This window comes from Dendropsophus ebraccatus, chromosome 7 (genome assembly GCF_027789765.1).
Source record: "Dendropsophus ebraccatus isolate aDenEbr1 chromosome 7, aDenEbr1.pat, whole genome shotgun sequence".
In the NCBI taxonomy this organism is placed as follows: Eukaryota; Metazoa; Chordata; class Amphibia; order Anura; family Hylidae; genus Dendropsophus; species Dendropsophus ebraccatus.
In genome coordinates, this window is record NC_091460.1 from 92106528 (window position 1) to 92125156 (window position 18629).

Sequence of the window (18629 nt, forward strand, 5' to 3'; positions counted from 1 at the left end):
TGGGTTAGTAATGGAGTGGGTTGACATTTCTTTGAAGGGCCGCACAGCCCTCTATGTGCTCACCAGAGTTACTGAGATGAGATCCTCAGACCCCTTGTGAGACCACATGCTGGTGTGGTTGGCCCTGGGTTCCTCCTAATGCCAGACAATGCTGGACCTCATGTGCAGTTCCTGCAAAATGAAGGCATTAAAGCTATGGACAGGCCTGCCCGTTCCCCAGACCTGAATCAATTGAGCACATCTGGGACATCATGTCTCGCTCCATCCACCAACATCACGTTCCATCACAAACTGTCCAGGAGTTGGCAGATACTTTAGTCCAGGTCTAGGAGGAGATCCCTCAGAAGACCATCCACTACTTCATCAGGAGAATGCCCAGGCGTTGTAGGGAGGTATTAGTGACTGTTCGGCACGGCCGAGCCTTCCTGTGTACTCTGTGTGGTGTGGGGTAAGCCACAGCTGGACAGATCCAATGGCAGCTCATCTCTCCAAGAACAAAGATGTTGGGCAATTATATCAGCATTTGTGGCCCCACCTTCAACTTTGCCCAGGGACACATTTAGTCTCAAACAGGCCCTGCATACACTATACATACCATACATGCACCATACAGTATAAACACACACACATACACAAACACATATATATATGGGCCATTTAATTGTTACGGGTGTTACATTTACACAGCTTAAAATGTATAAATAAAATAGAAGGACACATATTACATTTGTTTTTATGGTATATACAGATGCGTCTTAATGTATATTTTTAACTTATTTGGTGAAATTGCAGTTTTTTTTAAAATAGCTGTTTTAAAAAATTATTTAACTGGGTGTTACGGGTGTTAAGAAAAAAAGACCTAGCATCCTGAAAGGACTAAAAAAAGCTCTAAACTCTGCTAACCAGACTACAATTATGCTTGAAATGTTACAGATGTTACATAGTACAAATGTTTTTAGTATCTTGCAGTTTCTAAAAGTAATACTCTCAATTCTAGGTAGCGAAGGACCGTAGAAATCCCGGCTTGTAGCGGGCGCTGGTGCAGAGTAAACCACAGATTGGCGTGGTATAGTCCATAAAACAGATTTATTATATAAATCGCAACGCGTTTCGGCCACCATGTGAAAGGGGGCCTTTTTCAAGCTAACATCAAAAACCAAAACCAGCACTTTAAATAGTACCCCTGAGGTCAATAGCGCCAATAACTTCCGGGTTGCATACATATAGATCACCATAACATAATAGGACATATAGAGCAAAAACAGTAATTGAAATCCATAAACAATGTTTAAAATACAGGATATTGTTAATAGCTTACGGTTCTGTATAGCGGCGTCTGGATCCGGCACAGTCACGTGAGCGGCCAGGCGTAACTGCGTCATTACGGCGGTGAGCGACGGCATCACGTGATCACGGACTCCACGCCTACGAAAAAAGCGTAAACAGAATAGAGAATAGAGAAATGCATAAGTACCGAAATCCTTTAAAATACATACAAAAATGGGCATAATTACAATAGTGGGCATAATTACAATAAAATATGTAAGGAATAATGTGGACATATCTCTGTAAAATAGGGGAACACTATATATAGTAGAAATTGATAAAAATTGATAAAAATAGAGGGAGTATATATGAAAAAACTAATGATCACCATCTAGTGGACAATAGTGGGAAATACAAATGTATTGGTTTAAAAGGAGAGGCCATATAAGTGATATATAATATGGAGTGGGGAATAAAAATAGGAATGGAGTATGAGAGCAAAAAATATATAAATAAATGAATAAAAATAAACAAACGAATAAATAAATAAACAGTTCGGTTGATAGATAGATGAATAAATAAATAAATAAATACATAGTTATTAGTCAACAAGTTCAATACATTCGTTAAGTCCATCAGGTATTAGGGACTGGATTTGATAAATCCAGAACGATTCTCGTTTGCACAGTGACGACCAGCGGTCAGTGTTATCGGCCGGGATCTGTTCAATGGGGAATATTTTTATGTGGGAAAAATCGCTCTGGTGGTTCTCAGTGAGGTGTCTAGATACACTTTGTTTTAGAAATCCTTTGGTTGTGTTATGGCGATGACCATTAATCCTTTTATGGAGTGGTTGCTTTGTACGTCCAATATACTGGAGGCCATAGTCACAAGTTAGTAAATATATAACAAAGGTATAACAAAGGTGCTAGTGCAGTCAAGTCTCTGTTTAATGGGATAAGAGACCCCTGTAACGCCCAAACTGAACGTTTTTTCCCCACTAGCTATATTATGACAGCATAAGCATAGGGGTTTTCCGCACTTATAGATACCCCTTCCTAAAGGTCGATAATCTCTTATCGACCTTTAGGAAGGGGTATCTATAAGTGCGGAAAACCCCTATGCTTATGCTGTCATAATATAGCTAGTGGGGAAAAAACGTTCAGTTCGGGCGTTACAGGGGTCTCTTATCCCATTAAACAGAGACTTGACTGCACTAGCACCTTTGTTATACCTTTGTTATATATTTACTAACTTGTGACTATGGCCTCCAGTATATTGGACGTACAAAGCAACCACTCCATAAAAGGATTAATGGTCATCGCCATAACACAACCAAAGGATTTCTAAAACAAAGTGTATCTAGACACCTCACTGAGAACCACCAGAGCGATTTTTCCCACATAAAAATATTCCCCATTGAACAGATCCCGGCCGATAACACTGACCGCTGGTCGTCACTGTGCAAACGAGAATCGTTCTGGATTTATCAAATCCAGTCCCTAATACCTGATGGACTTAACGAATGTATTGAACTTGTTGACTAATAACTATGTATTTATTTATTTATTTATTCATCTATCTATCAACCGAACTGTTTATTTATTTATTCGTTTGTTTATTTTTATTCATTTATTTATATATTTTTTGCTCTCATACTCCATTCCTATTTTTATTCCCCACTCCATATTATATATCACTTATATGGCCTCTCCTTTTAAACCAATACATTTGTATTTCCCACTATTGTCCACTAGATGGTGATCATTAGTTTTTTCATATATACTCCCTCTATTTTTATCAATTTTTATCAATTTCTACTATATATAGTGTTCCCCTATTTTACAGAGATATGTCCACATTATTCCTTACATATTTTATTGTAATTATGCCCACTATTGTAATTATGCCCATTTTTGTATGTATTTTAAAGGATTTCGGTACTTATGCATTTCTCTATTCTCTATTCTGTTTACGCTTTTTTCGTAGGCGTGGAGTCCGTGATCACGTGATGCCGTCGCTCACCGCCGTAATGACGCAGTTACGCCTGTCCGCTCACGTGACTGTGCCGGATCCAGACGCCGCTATACAGAACCGTAAGCTATTAACAATATCCTGTATTTTAAACATTGTTTATGGATTTCAATTACTGTTTTTGCTCTATATGTCCTATTATGTTATGGTGATCTATATGTATGCAACCCGGAAGTTATTGGCGCTATTGACCTCCGGGGTACTATTTAAAGTGCTGGTTTTGGTTTTTGATGTTAGCTTGAAAAAGGCCCCCTTTCACATGGTGGCCGAAACGCGTTGCGATTTATATAATAAATCTGTTTTACGGACTATACCACGCCAATCTGGTTTACTCTGCACCAGCGCCCGCTACAAGCCGGGATTTCTACGGTCCTTCGCTACCTTATCCCCGGTACGACTTTTCTGACGTACCCCGGTAGGAGCTGCAGTGCTTTTTCTACTGTTTATGTTCTACATAGAGTTGTGCCTATCACTTAGCACAACTCTAATAGGTGAGTGCCACTCATCCCCCCCCCCTGCATACCCTTTACCACCTCTTAATGCACCAGGAGGCGCCCCTCGCTCTCTCTCTCTTTTTATCACTCTCAATTCTAGACACATTTAAGCCACTGATAGACCTTTAATATGTTTTTAAAATATGAAGGAGTTGGGAATTTTTTCTTTAACACATTTAGTGGAAAAAAAAGAATTTTTTTTTTTTTTACATTTGTATCTTAGATGTTTATTGTAACTTGAAATGGTTACTGTTAAGGCAATACAAATTCCATTTACTGGGCCAGATAGATAAAAAATATGTCATATTAAGATCTCAAAATTTTATGGGGCACTTATGACACTTAATAACGAGGATAAACCCTCTTAAGCCCTTATAACACAGGGGCGATTCAGAGAAGCAAGCGAGCGCCAACCTGTCAGGTCAGTGCTCGCTTGCTGCTCCTTCCCCGCTCGCTACTGGCGCTATTACATGTGCTGGCAGCGAGCGGGTAAGAGCCGCCGGGGGCCACAGGGAGCTGTGGGAGGCTGCCCAGGTGATCGCTAGATCGTCCGGGCAGCCCATAGAAGATAGCGGCGGTCTGCAACATATTGCTGCTATCTTGATCGTTAATTTTTCAACATGTTGAAAGATAATGATGATCGTTGTCTTCTATTACTTGAGACAATTAACAGCCATAACGGCCGATATCGGCTGAATGCGGCTGATAATTGATTTGTGTAATGGGGCCTTTATTGTAATAAATGGGAGTAAGAATTACATCACTCTTATACTGTCACTGAATGGGGAGAGGCATTTGGATGTACTAAACATTTACCTAAAGGGATTAAACTTTAAAAGATGTCTCAAAAGATTGTTTTAAGATGGTATCTCACCCCATCTCACATTTCCAAAATAGACCCGTTTTAAACTGGGCAGTGTTGGAGAGGTTGTTACCTATAAGGAACTTTCCTTCACATGTGATGGTATCTTGCCTTAGCTGTGTGTTTTCTCAATCCCATAGGTATTCCCCGCCAGCAAGAATAGCGGTCAGTCATATAATATTGACAGCTAGGTTACTATAGCAAAAAACATGGAAACTTCCCTCCACTCCTCATGAGAATCTTAGATAAGTCAATCAGTCTTATCAAATGGAACTTATTCATGCACGGAAAACTAAATGTTATCCCTCTGTTAAGTCTCACTGGGCCTCGTGGTCTGAATATCTCACTCTTACTAATACCCAGTTCTCTCAGGTTGCTGTAGCCAGGGTTATTCTCTATGTATAGTTTAACACAATATATGTTTCTCCACTTACTATTACATACGCTTAACATCTCCTCGAAATGTGAATAAACTGCTCTGACTGCTCCTGAAAATACCATTATACGATATTTGTGACTATATTACGTGATCAGACAACATTTTTTTTTATTACTTAGTAATCTCTCTTATGTTTTTTTTTCTCTCTCTTAGAGTTTGTTCAGACTGCGTAAATGTGGTAGAATTCTGCAGCAGAATTCTCCGCCATGGAATCCCTCCAGCCGCTCTCCGTGCAAAGAATTGCGATGTTAATTAATTGCACGGGGAGCGGCGGGAGCGAGTGAGCCCTCTTATAGACAAACTATGGGACACTGAGGCAGGTGGGATTCCGAGGCAGAACTTCCAATACATTTACTCAGTGGAACATACCCTTATAGTACATTTTTATGACTTTTATTTCTAACTATATTTAATGGTCAGTATAAAGTTTATTTTTTGTTTATTGCACTTTTAAGGGCCTGCGTGACCTTATGTTATTTGCATTTTGAAACTTAATAACAAACAATTAAAATAATAATAATAATAATAATTTTAGACACTGAAGGTTCTAACTTCAGGGTGAAACCTTAAATTTATATATATTTATATAAAATGTCCATAGCCTTACTTTCACCAAAGGGTGAAATAAAACTGTTTTGTTAGACCACAGCATAAACTTTTGTATCTTTTTGTTACAGGTGTTACAAGCTGCGGTTGTTTAGAACAAGAATAATAATAAAGAAATTATAAAAAATTTTTGTTAAAGTATGTAGATGATATAACAATGTTTAGTCTACTTCCTTTTAAATCGCAAAGCAATAAACCGTTGTTAAATAACTACAACAGTCAGCTGGAAATAACCCCATATGTCATGACATATCAAAAATATCACAAATATGTAGATTTCATTTTAAATCAGTGAGTGTAAAGTTATAAAATTAATAACTTAAAAAAATGGTGGTGAGGCTCAGTAGGGATAAAATGACCCATATATATGTATGTATATATATATATATATATATATATATATATACACACACACACACATTAACCTCTTAAGGACAGAGCCAATTTTAGTTTTTGTGTTTTAGTTTTTTCCTCCTTGTGTTTAAAAGGCCATAGCACTTGCATTTTTCCACCTAGAAACCCACATGAGCCCTTATTTTTTCCGTCATTAATTGTACTTTGCAACGACAGGCTGAATTTTTGCATAAAGTACACTGCGAAACCAGGAAAAAATTCAATGTGTGGTGAAATTGAAAAAAAAAAAACCATTTCTTTTATTTGGGGGGTATTTTGTTTTTACGCCGTTCACCCTGGGGTATAACATGTATAACTTTTATTGTATCCGATGGCCTGTAAAAAATTCAAACCATTGTTAACAAATATATGTTCCTTAAAATCTCTCCATTCCCAGGCTTATAACGCGTTTATCCTTTGGTCTGCTTGGGCCTGTGTGAGGTGTCATTTTTTGCGCCATGATGTGTTCTTTCTATTGGTACCTTGATTGCGCATATACGACTTTTTGATCACTTTTTATAAATTTTTTTCTGGATTTGATGTGACCAAAAATGCGCAATTTTGCACTTTGGGATTTTTTTGCGCTTACGCCATTTACCGTGCAAGATCAGGAATGTGATTAATTAATAGTTCTGGCGATTACGCATGTTTATTTATTTATTTATTCATTTACTTTTATTTAAAACATGGGAAAAGGGGGGTGATTCAAACTTTTATTAGGGGAGGGGGCTTTTTACTAATGAGAACTAGACACCAGGGAAGAGCTGCAGAAGGTAATTGGATGACAGCTGCATCTGATTACCTTATTAGCGGGCACGGCGATCGGACCGTGCCTGCTAATAGTCCCAGGCTACACGCGGCACCCGGGATTGCAGCGGTTCAGAGCAGGGTCGCCGCTCGGCCCCGCTCTTAACACCTCTTGCGTCCTTAAAGATAAAGATACTTACCTTTGGTGTAGGCAGCAGGGTGCAGTCACAGGTTACAAATCAGCTAAGTTATGTAGCCGAAAGGGTTCATAGGGCCTAATGGTGCCTCCTGATCCAACTTGACAAAAGACGCTGAGCCAGCAACTGAAGCCACAGACTGTCAGCTGAGGTGAAGGGCCCTTGGGGATGGGGGGGGGGATCTTAAGGGAAAACTTTTAAGGTAGACCAAGCAGCGAACTATGCTGCAGTTGCAGTAAGTTTTTTGTTATAGGCAGCTTCTAAAGCAATATAGCCTATGACTTCCTGGCAATATGACAGCTCCATGGGGCCCCTGCAGGGACTGGGCCCTGGGTAATTTCCCTGTTTTCCCCCCAACTCCTGCCCTGCCACCAAATTCTCCTCTGGTCTATGCAGACAGCAATACAGGACACTTATGGGTTAATTACATGATCCTGCTGCTGTGTCTGATAAAAGATAACAGTGGCAGTACTGGCACAGGGACTGACAGGAGGGGAGAATGGAGACATATAGTAGGGACTGCCAAGCAGTAGTGGATTATAATAGGGACGTTTCGGGCGGCAGCCCGGGGCCCTGAGCTCCTGGAGGGCCCATGACCACAAAAAAAGAATTATACTTTCAGTGGTGTACTGTCTCCTGACTACAATTCCGCCATGATTTGCAAAAATTTTGCACAAATCAGGACATCATGACCTGTACTATGAACGCCAGGCTAGTACTGCCATAGTTACAGTGGAGTGGGGGGGCCCAGGCTTGGTGAACAGCCCGGGGCCTATGGTAAAGTTAATCCGCCCCTGCTGCCAAGGTTATACATGCACATCTCTAGGCTCCTCTCCTCCTCCTCTCACTCCTAACTGTCCTGTTGTCAGTATTATGTAACAGCAGAAGGTTTATGAGACAACAGGGGAAGGCAGAAGGGGGATAAACCATAAGTGCCCTGCACTACAGTCTGCAGGGATGGAAGGAGGCTACATTTCTTTCCCAGGGTTGTCTATTCTCTACATTCCCATCCCTCTGTGTGGTGTCCCACCACGGGTGTTACTTGTCTTTACATCCCTCTCAAAAGCCTGTACTTCAAAGAATTAGAGGAAGTGAAGTATTACCCATGTTTTACCACTAGATGTCACTAGTATATGTATTGTACGCCTAAGTATTGCCCAGCTGTAGCAGTTAAAGGGTTATTGTCACCCACTCATAGCACATGTTACATATGCAGTAAGAAGTTGTCACATGAGGAGAGGAAGTGTAGCCACACCTTTGGGAGTCTTACTCTGGATTCTGTAAAGAAGGGACGCAAGCCAGAACGGTCCCTACAGCGGTCAAGCTGGGCCCTGGCTTATGCCAGGTCCCCTGTTATAGGACGTGTCCAGTGTAGTCTGAGATGTGATAGAGAACAGACGCACATAGGAAGCAAGAGAACTCTCTTCTTGAAAGCAGCACTTCTACACATTATGCATTGATAAACGCACACTTAGATAGGACAAGTCAGGGATCATCCCAGCTCATGCCGAGAACCAGTCTAAGAATGCTAGAAAAAAAGTTGCTAGAAGCCAACGTATCTCGCAGCACGGGTGTAACCAGAAAATTCTGACCACTGTGCTCATCCCAGGTAACAAGGTCTGGGGCTTGTGTCACTCTCTAGGACAGGTCACCCGACACTGGTGGGCAATAGGTAGTGCAAAGATCAAAAGAGTCAAAACACGGGAACAAGTATTTTTTCTACGTTTTTTTATCTATTCTTCTTCCCAAGTTGTGGCAGAGCACAGTACTACTTTAGGTTAGGACTCTCTCGACATCCTCCTCTCTATTTCTCTGAACTACTTCTACCTCTCAGCATGCAACTCAGTCAGCACGGCTGTACTCTTTTCCAAGCTCTCAGCACAGATCTGGTTACTAAAGTCCAAGGTATCTTATTAAGCCAAAAGCCTATTGTGTATCACTGTATCAAGTATTCCTGCAGTAAAGAAAAGTTTATTTATTGTAACGGGACTCTGTGATTCTTGTCCAAGCACCTACACAGTCATTACACCTTCCTTGGGTCATCTCCCCTTTCTGTGGGTGGCGGTACCAATAGTCTGGGTGGGTCTCGATTCCACTCCACACCACTGTGATAAGCATCCAAGGGACCCCCAAATAGCCCGGCAGTTTACTGACCACAGGGGAAAGGGTTTAGCCAGCCTCACAAAACTAAAAGCAGGTGTGCCATCATACCTGTGTGCCCAACTGGCACTGGCGTTACAACAGCATAACAACTGGCTGAGCTATTCCCAGACCAACCACTACTGCAGTGGAGTCAGACTTTACCATCTGGCAAGTGACCGGTCGCGCCTCCCAGCGGGTGATCACCACAACTGCACTATATCCAAGCAAGTTAGGGTCCTATTAGACTAAGCGATGAATCACTCATCCCAGTCTTCTTGTACTGATACAGTCCATTACTACATACAGCAGAGATAACATACTGGTACATAGAACACAATAATGTGACCAACTGGACATTTACAGAAATATACAAGTCTATTATAAAGTAGCACAGGAGAAATGTTGGAAATGGACAAGCCTTTAAAAGTAGCCTTTTTCCACCTGTGCACTGCATCATGTCTCATAATATAAGGACAATGCCATTGATGTGGTCCATTCCACTACCCTTGCCCCAGTAGTTTGGCACCCAGAGTTTGAAAAACAGAGGGCGTCCGGTTCCTCTCCCTATCTACTGGCCTCACCAGAATTAAGAGTACAGTCATTTATCCAACGTTGTGCAAAGAAAAAAATAGTTAAGTTGCCCATAGCAACCAATGAGAGTCCAGCTTTCATTTTTCAAAAGGACTGCATGAAAGCTGGAATTTGGGGTGACGTCAGGAAGAAAACTAGGTCTATACTAATGAATTATGTTAAATGAAATATATTCCAAATTTACAGACTTACTAATGCTCCATGTGCTGCTTAGTTTCATAAGCTACTGCCCTTAGTTATGGCCCGCCAGGCATCTGTTTCTTGGGATGCTCATGCTCAGCTCAATCCCAGTCACATGATCAGTCTGATTAGTACTTGCAGTTGGTTTTCACTTCACATGCAGCCAGGGGAATTGTGGGAAAGTGTCTGCACTGTTGCATGGCAAACACAAGGTCGAAATTCAGAAAGGAAACCAGGAAGAAATCAGATACATAGGGCAGAAAAATGGTACACTGATGTAAGCTAAAAACAGCACGTTTTCTCCTTTACATATATAGGCTGGGTTCACACTACGTATATTTTAGTCAGTATTGTGGTCCTCATATTGCAACCAAAACCAGGAGTGGATTAAAAACACAGAAAGGATCTGTTCACACAATATTGAAATTGAGTGGATGGCCGTCATATAACAGTAAATAACTGCCATTATTTCAATACAACGGCCGTTGTTTTAAAATAACAGCAAATATTTGCCATAAAATGGCGGCCATCCACTCAATTTCAACATTGTGTGAACAGATCCTTTCTGTGTTTTTAATCCACTCCTGGTTTTGGTTGCAATGTGAGGACCACAATACTGACTGAAATATACGTAGTGTGAACCCAGATATACTGTATATATATTTATAGTCTGCCTCTGATTTTACCTTCTTTGCTTTCTGACACCATCCCTTTACGTTTGATTAATCTTGCCCTATGTGTTTATGTTTGCTAAATTGACATGGTATTTACATGGTGCAGTGTGCGACACTAAAATGAGCTTTTCTTAGTATAGAAAATGAGGATCTGCTGCAAATGTGAGGAGCTGTACATGTCTACACTTCAAACTCTGCCGAGGTGAGATGTAGATGTAAGAAGTAATTAGTCTAAATCACATGGGGAAGAAAAGGATCAACTGTAAAGATGTCACCTGTAAGTTACTAATATCATAGTGTAATAGTAAATGATGGGACAGGCCAGCGCCCCTTTTGGTCTCCAACCTACGCTACAGACTAGCCTCTTTAAAATTATTACAACCCCCTCTTTCCCTTACTGAAATTATTAATTGAAAAAAAACAAAACAGAATAGTGTTGTGTAGGTGACAGTGATGTCCTGCCCGATATAACATCATGACATCAGGCGTGGAGAGATGCAGCTGCTCGCTGAACAGTATATAGGTGACAGTACTGTCCTGTCTTTGGACATCAGGTGCAGGGAGATGCAGCTGCTCGCTGGACAGTATACAGATGACAGTACTGTCCTGCCAGATGCAACATCACTCAAGAAGAGATTCAACTGCTCGCTGGACAGTATGTAGGTGACAGTTCTGTCCTGCCTGATCCAACATCAGGTGCGTAAAGATTTAGGTGTTCGCTGGGTAGCATACAGGTCACAGTACTTTCCTGTCCGGTTGAGGCCCATAGCGACCATCTGCAACAAACTTCAACAGACATCAGTGTCAATGCTGTTAGCATTTACCAAGAGCCCACAGCATAGCACTTAACGTATGTCCCTGGAGTGTGGCATCAGTTGAATGTCCATTCGACTGATACTGGCTACACACAGATGGCACCCTTACAAGATCCAGCTGCTACAACATCTCACTAAGGATGATCCAGAACGGCGTATTGTATTTGGAAAGTGGGGGACACAACAACTGGAAAAGGAACCACAGTTTACACATAAGGTTTTGTTCAGTGATGAGACAGACTTATGTGAACGGTGAAGTGAACAAACAAAACCACCGCTTCTGGTCCGACAGTAAACCACACTGGACAGATCCCTCCAAATGTGTTAGAACACAAAAACTGATGGTGTGGTATGTGGGGCATGAAAATAGTGGGACCATTCTTCATCACTGGAAACCTAAATTCCACTGGGTATCTGCAATTGCTATGTGATGATGTGTTTTCCTTTCTGTGCCCTGAAGCTGGCACATTTCCTTCCAGGAAATTCTTCAAGCAAAATGGTGCACCACCACATTACGGATGTCAGGTCTGAACGTTCCTGGATGAACAGTTTCCTTGGAAGTGGATTGGCCACCGTAGCCTCCAAGGTCTCTGGATCTTACGCCCCTGGACTTCTATCTCTGAGGCCATCTGAAGGTTATTGTGTACTCCGTGAAGATACAGGATGTGGGGCACCTGAAACAACGGATGCAGGAGGTCTGTGGTAGAATTTCTTCAGCGGTATTGCTCTCAGTATGTCAAGAGTGGTAGAAGACAATCACATTGACAATTCAACACAATTGCCAGCACTTTGAGCACATCCTTTAGTGTCCTTGCTCCATGTCACAAATGAGCCAATAACTCCATAATAAATAAAACTATGTTAAAAATGAGCACATCGTTGTTTTTCTTGTGTAATTCTCTATGTGTTTGATGTCACATGACCCCCTTCCCATTGAAAAAGTAAAGTTGAATCCAAAATGGCAGGTTTGCAGTTGCCAATGGGCATCAACGAGCCTCAGTTCCATTTTTTCAGGGTGTATCCATACTTATGGCCCACAGTGTAGTATGCGGTTATGGATCTTAATGCTGTGGTGTGTGTAGTGGTGGTTGCAGGGCGCCAAACTTAATATTTGCCCCAGGTGCAAGAAAACCTAGCTTCATCTCTGTCTGCCCTCACCCCACTAACACACTTTTTTCAGATGCTCAAGGTTAGTGTATTACATTGGTAAATAATGGTCCTCAAATAAGCTCTGCTTGAGGTTCTAAAGGTGTTTTCTGTGAATTCCATAAACCCTAAAACCCTAATAGGAACGGAACTTTTACTCTCGAAACACATCTTTTAAAGTGTACCCATCATTTCAGGGAACTTTTTAGAATAATTTTTCACCGGGCTTCATTCTACTCATCATTTTCAGATGTTCATATACCAGTAGATGAAATATAGCATGTTAAGCATCCATGATGGCTTCCATACACTGCACACACAAAAGAGGTCATCCTGCTATGCTATGTCTCTACAGACACCCAAAAAGCATCAGCAGCATGGATGAAAATATGGTAGAACTTCTCTCTATAGATTTACAAGCATGGATTTGAGCTGTCTTAGAAGTTCAGCCAAGGGGAAGAGGTGAGTAGGGGTGAGTCTGTGAGATGAAAAGTTTTTTCCCCTGATACTCTAGAAAATGTCCTATTTGCTTTTACTATTGGGTTATATAAAGTTTGTTAAAGGATAGTGACCATTTGAACCTTTCCCTATCAAATACATCAAGGGTGGCAACTCAGGAGCCAAGGAACGTACCTAATACTCAGATTCTTGACTTTAAAACAAGATCAGGATTGTGGCTATAGCCATGACCAGGCATTAGATACAATGCTCTGAAGTGCTCTTTTCAGTGACAGTTGTCAATTTCCGACATGGCTTTATATTTTGTCCATGTTACCCAGCCCCTCCCCATCAATCAGAGAACATACAGTTTTTTTCCCCCAGCAGAGGCATGAGAAAATGGCACTCCGCCTTTTGTTTACTCCACATCCTAGAAGTTTACCAATTTCCAGTTCACAGAGTTTAATAAGATGCACCAAGCACATCCACCATACACAAATATGAGTAAAGTTTAGACATATTACATTGTCCTTATCCTGTCCATACCCATTCTTTAATGTAAAATCCACTGACCGATCGTCTAGCGTTAACCTTCATATATACTACAGTCATGGCAATAATATATTTTTTAGAACAATGTATAAAACATTTTTGACAGATCAAAACAATTGTCATGCTTTAAAACAAAGCTATGCTTACTTGAAATCCAGGTTCAGTGTCCTGCAGGCATGCCATATAACAGCTATACTCATTTGAAATCCAGGTCGTCTCCTGAAGACTTGTATATAACACAGCTATACTTACTGTATCCAGGTCCAATATCCTGAAGGCTGCTATATAACACAGCTATACTTACTGTATCCAGGTCTAGTCTCCTGAAGGCAGCTATATTTACTGTGTACAGGTCCAGTCTCCTGAAGTTTTTTAGTATTGTGCTGTTTAAAAAAGAGACTAAACACAGAAAGTCCTGGTCATCTGTGCTCACAAAGAAGGCACTCTATACTGGCCAAGAATTCCTGCATTTAGTCTCTTTTTTTTTCAACCAGCGCAAGGCTAAAAAGCTTCAGAAGATTAGACCTGGATACCCTAAGTATAGCTTTCTTGTATAGCTGCCTTCAGGAGACTGGACCTGGATACAGTAAATACAGCTTTGTTATATAGCAGCCTTCGGGAAAATGGACCTGCATACAGGAAGTAATGCTGTTATATAGCAGTTTTCAGGAGACTGGACCTGGATACAGTAAGTATAGCTTTGTTAGAAAGCAGCCTTCAGGAAATAGTAGGTGGACACAGTAAATATAGCTGTTATATAGCAGCCTTCAGGAGACTGGACCTGGATACAGTAAGTATAGCTTTGTTATATAGCTGCCTTCAGGAGACTGGACCTGGATACAGTAAATACAGCTTTGTTATATAGCAGCCTTCGGGAAAATGGACCTACATACAGGAAGTAATGCTGTTATATAGCAGTTTTCAGGAGACTGGACCTGGATACAGTAAGTATAGCTTTGTTAGAAAGCAGCCTTCAGGAAATAGTACGTGGACACAGTAAATATAGCTGTTATATAGCAGCCTTCAGGAGACTGGACCAGGATACAGTAAGTATAGCTTTGTTATATAGCTGCCTTCAGGAGACTGGACCTGGATACATAAGTATAGCTTTGTTATATAGCTGCCTTCAGGAGACTGGACCTGGATACATAAGTATATCTTTGTTAGAAAGCAGCCTTCAGGAAATAGTATCTGGACAGAGTAAATACAGCAGTTATATAGCAGCCTTAAGAAGACTGGACCTGGATACAGTAAGTATAGCTTTAATGCATTATATATATATATAGCAAACATGCTTTATTTAACATCCCCTATTGAGGCGTCCAGACTTTAGCATCCACCCCTTTCTTAGTCAGTACAGAGATAAATGCAGTGAGGAATGAGAAGTTTGGGATTAACTGCTGCTAGAAATTACCAAAGCTAAGGAACCTCTGGATTGCACAAAGCCCCTGGGGACACAACCAGTTAAAGAGGTACTCCACTTAAGAAAATTTTATCCTGTTGAATTCACACTCAGTGCCCTAGCTACCATAGAGGCAGGGAAGGCGGTTGCTATGGGGCCCGTGGAGGGAGGGGGCCCAGAAAAGATAAGAGCCTCCTGTGTCCTTTTGCTTAACCCCTTATGTACTGCAGTGTGTAAGTGACCCAGTGTTCTCTTACATGCTGCAACACAAAAAAGGGTCAATATAAGCTCAAGACAATTAGCTCTCTGATAACCTCTGAGCTCCTGCAGAAGTCAGGGGTTATCAGTGCAGGAGTAGCAGGAGAGAGCTAATTGTCTTCTGCATTAACCCTTTGTTTGTGTTACAGCATGTAAGAGAACACTGGGTAACTTAGACACTGCAGTACATGAGGTGTTAAGCAAAAGGTAGTCTGCTCTTGCACCTATGTATATAACCATGAGGCCCCCTCTGAGACCAAAGTAACATCTGTCTCTTCTGTTGCCAGGTAAGCTCTAACACCTCATCTCTAACCCCACCCACCACTAACCAATCAATGAGCAACTGGCTAAGGGACGGGGGAACAACAGAACAGTGCAGAGCAGTATAGGAGAAAGAAAACAGTTGTTTCATTTCTCTCTTTCTCATGTACAGTCATGGCCAAAAGTTTTGAGAATGACACAAATATTATATTTTCACATGATCTGCTGCCCTCTGGTTTTTATGTGTGTTTGTCGGATGTTTTTATCACATACAGAAATATAATTGCAATCATATTATGAGTAACAAAATCTTATACTGACAGTTAGAATGAGGTAATGCAGCAAGTCAATATTTGCAGTGTTGACCCTTCTTCTTCAGGACCTCTGCAATTCTCCCTGGCATGCTCTCAATCAAGTTCTGGAGCAAATCCAGACTAATAGCAGTCCATTCTTGCACAATCAATGCTTGCGTTTTGTCAGAATTTGTTGGTTTCTGTTTGTCCACCAGTCTCTTGATGATTGACCACAAGTTCTCAATGGGATTAAGATCTGGGGAGTTTCCAGGCCATGGACCCAAAATCTCTTTGTTTTGTTCCCTGAGCCATTTAATTATCACCTTTGCTTTATGGCAAGGTGCTCCATCATGCTGGAAAAGGCATTGTTGCTCTTGGACGGTTGGGAGAAGTTGCTCTTGGAGGACATTCTGGTACCATTCTTTATTCATGGCTGTGTTTTTAGGCAAGACTGTGAGAGAGCCGATTCCCTTGGCCGAGAAGCAACCCCACACATGAATGGTTTCAGGATGCTTTACAGTTGATATGAGACAAGACTGGTGATTGCGCTTACCTAATCTTCTCCTAATAAGCAGTTTTTTAGATGTCCCAAACAATCGGAAAGGGATTAATCAGAGAAAATGACTTTACCCCAGTCCTCAGCAGTCCTCTCCCTGTACCTTTTTCAGAATATCAGTCTGTCACTGATGTTTTTTCTGGAGAGAAAATGCTTCTTTGCTGCCCTCCTTGAGACCAGGCCTTGCTCCAAGAGTCTCCACCTCACAGTGCGTGCAGAGGCACTCCCACCTGCTTACTGCCATTCCTGAGCAAGCTCTGCACTGCTGGTAGCCCTATCCCACAGCTGAAACACTTTTAAGAGACGGTCCTGGCGCTTGCTGGTCTTTCTTGGGCTCCCTGGAGCCTTTTTAGCAACAATGGAACCTCTCTCCTTGAAGTTCTCGATGATGCAAAAGATTGTTGACTGAGGTGCAATCTTTCTAGCTGCGATACTCTTCCCTGTTAGGCCATTTTTGTGCAGTGCAATGATGACTGCACGTGTTTCTTTAGAGATAACCGTGGTTAAGAAAAGAGAAACAATGATGCCAAGCACCAGCCTCCTTTTAAATTTCCAGTGGTGTCATTTTTACTTAATCATGACAGATTGATCTCCAGCCCTGTCCTCATCAACATCCACACCTGTGTTAATGGAGCAATCACAGAAATGATGTTAGCTGGTCCTTTTAAGGCAGGGCTGCAATGATGTTGAAATGTGTTTTGGGCAATAAAGTTCATTTTCTAGGCAAATATTGACTTTGCAAGTAATTGCTGTTAAGCTGATCACTCTTTATAACATTCTGGAGTATATGCAAATTGGCATTTTAAAAACTGAAGCAGTAGACTTTGTAAAAATTAATATTTGTATCATTCTCAAAACTTTTGGCCATGACTGTATGTAGATGGATATGTGGCCAAGGGTAAGCATGACTGTCAGGCTAGGTTCACACTGCGTTTTTGCAATCCGTTTTTTTTCATCCTTTTTTTGCAAATTTTTGATCCGTTTTTCCATTGACTTCAATTGTAAAAAAAAACTGATCCATTTTTTTTTACGGACACAAAAACGTAGCTGACACTACTTTTCTATCCGTTAAAAAACCGATCCGTTTTGATCTGTTTTTTATTACAATGGAAGTCAATGGAAAAACCGATGCACACAAATGCATTCGTTTTTTCATCCATTTTTCATCCGTTTTTGCAAAAAACGGATGAAAAAAACGGATAGCAAAAACGCAGTGTGAACCTAGCCTCATTTTCAAGGGTTAATTAATTACCTCTGTCTGGCAGTTAGAGAATGCCAGTAGTGCCAGCACACTACTAGTTGTCCAGAAGGGAGGGAGTTAACAGTAATCAGCAAGGGAGTCCAGTCAGTGTTGTGTGAGTTAAAAGGAAGCAAGGTCCTGTGTGTGAGGTAGAAACAGTGACAGAGAAAGCCAGATTTATGTGAAAACAGTAGCCAGAGATCACAGCACAACAGCTGAATTTGCCACAAAGGCAGAAAATTCAGCCCAGTGGTAATCAAATGGATTACAGGATAGGGCTGGTAAAACTCAGGTACCTGTGAGAAGCAGCCAAACTGTGTGTGTGTAATGTTTCTTTCTTTCTGTTGCAGTTTACTGTATATACCTCAATAAATTCTGTTAAACTGCATTACAATGGAGTTGCTTAACTTCATGAGGAGTGCTATAGAGAGGATACGCTTAAGGGAACTGGCCTAAGGCACCCCCCCTCCCCAATTCCCTCAGAATTTTAAAGAACTCACAATACCCCACGCTGCCATATCATAAGAGTGGCTGTGGATATCAGATAGAATGATAGATATTTTGTGTAAAACAGAAGAAGATGGGCAGTGATGGGCAGATATTACAAGATGAGGCAGATACTTGGCAGTTGGTTCTGAGGTGCAATTCATGCTGGGAAATGTAGATTTCCTGTGGCACCAATTGGACATAGATCAGCTTTTAGAAAAACTTGTAGCTCATGAACAGCAGCAGCTAAAAAAGACAGGAGATATACTCAGAGGGGCTTGATGCGTAAGACCAAAGAGGTTTAACAGTATTTCATTTTTTAGCTCTTGGGTGGAATACCCCTTTAAGGATGGCAGACTTCTTCTCCAGATCCATCTGGAGCCCTGCCCTCAAGCTTGGCATACAGTCTATTAGCTGCTTCAAGACCTCACGGACACGTTTTTGCGCAAGCTGATTAGGATGTTATCGAGGTATATTACCATAAAGATTTAAAGCAGATCCTGGAAGACATCATTCATAAACTCCTGAAAGACCACTGTGACATTGCAGAGGCCAAA

The 18629-nt window shown here is 41.2% G+C and overlaps 1 long non-coding RNA gene across 1 annotated transcript; it reads left to right on the forward strand.

Annotated features, from left to right (window-relative positions):
* Positions 1–10108: 10108 nt before the first annotated feature.
* LOC138796903 (uncharacterized) lies at positions 10109–12278 on the forward strand. Its single transcript, XR_011363843.1, has 3 exons — positions 10109–10228; positions 10761–10827; positions 11901–12278. It is a non-coding gene; the product is annotated as an uncharacterized lncRNA (long non-coding RNA).
* Positions 12279–18629: the final 6351 nt, after the last annotated feature.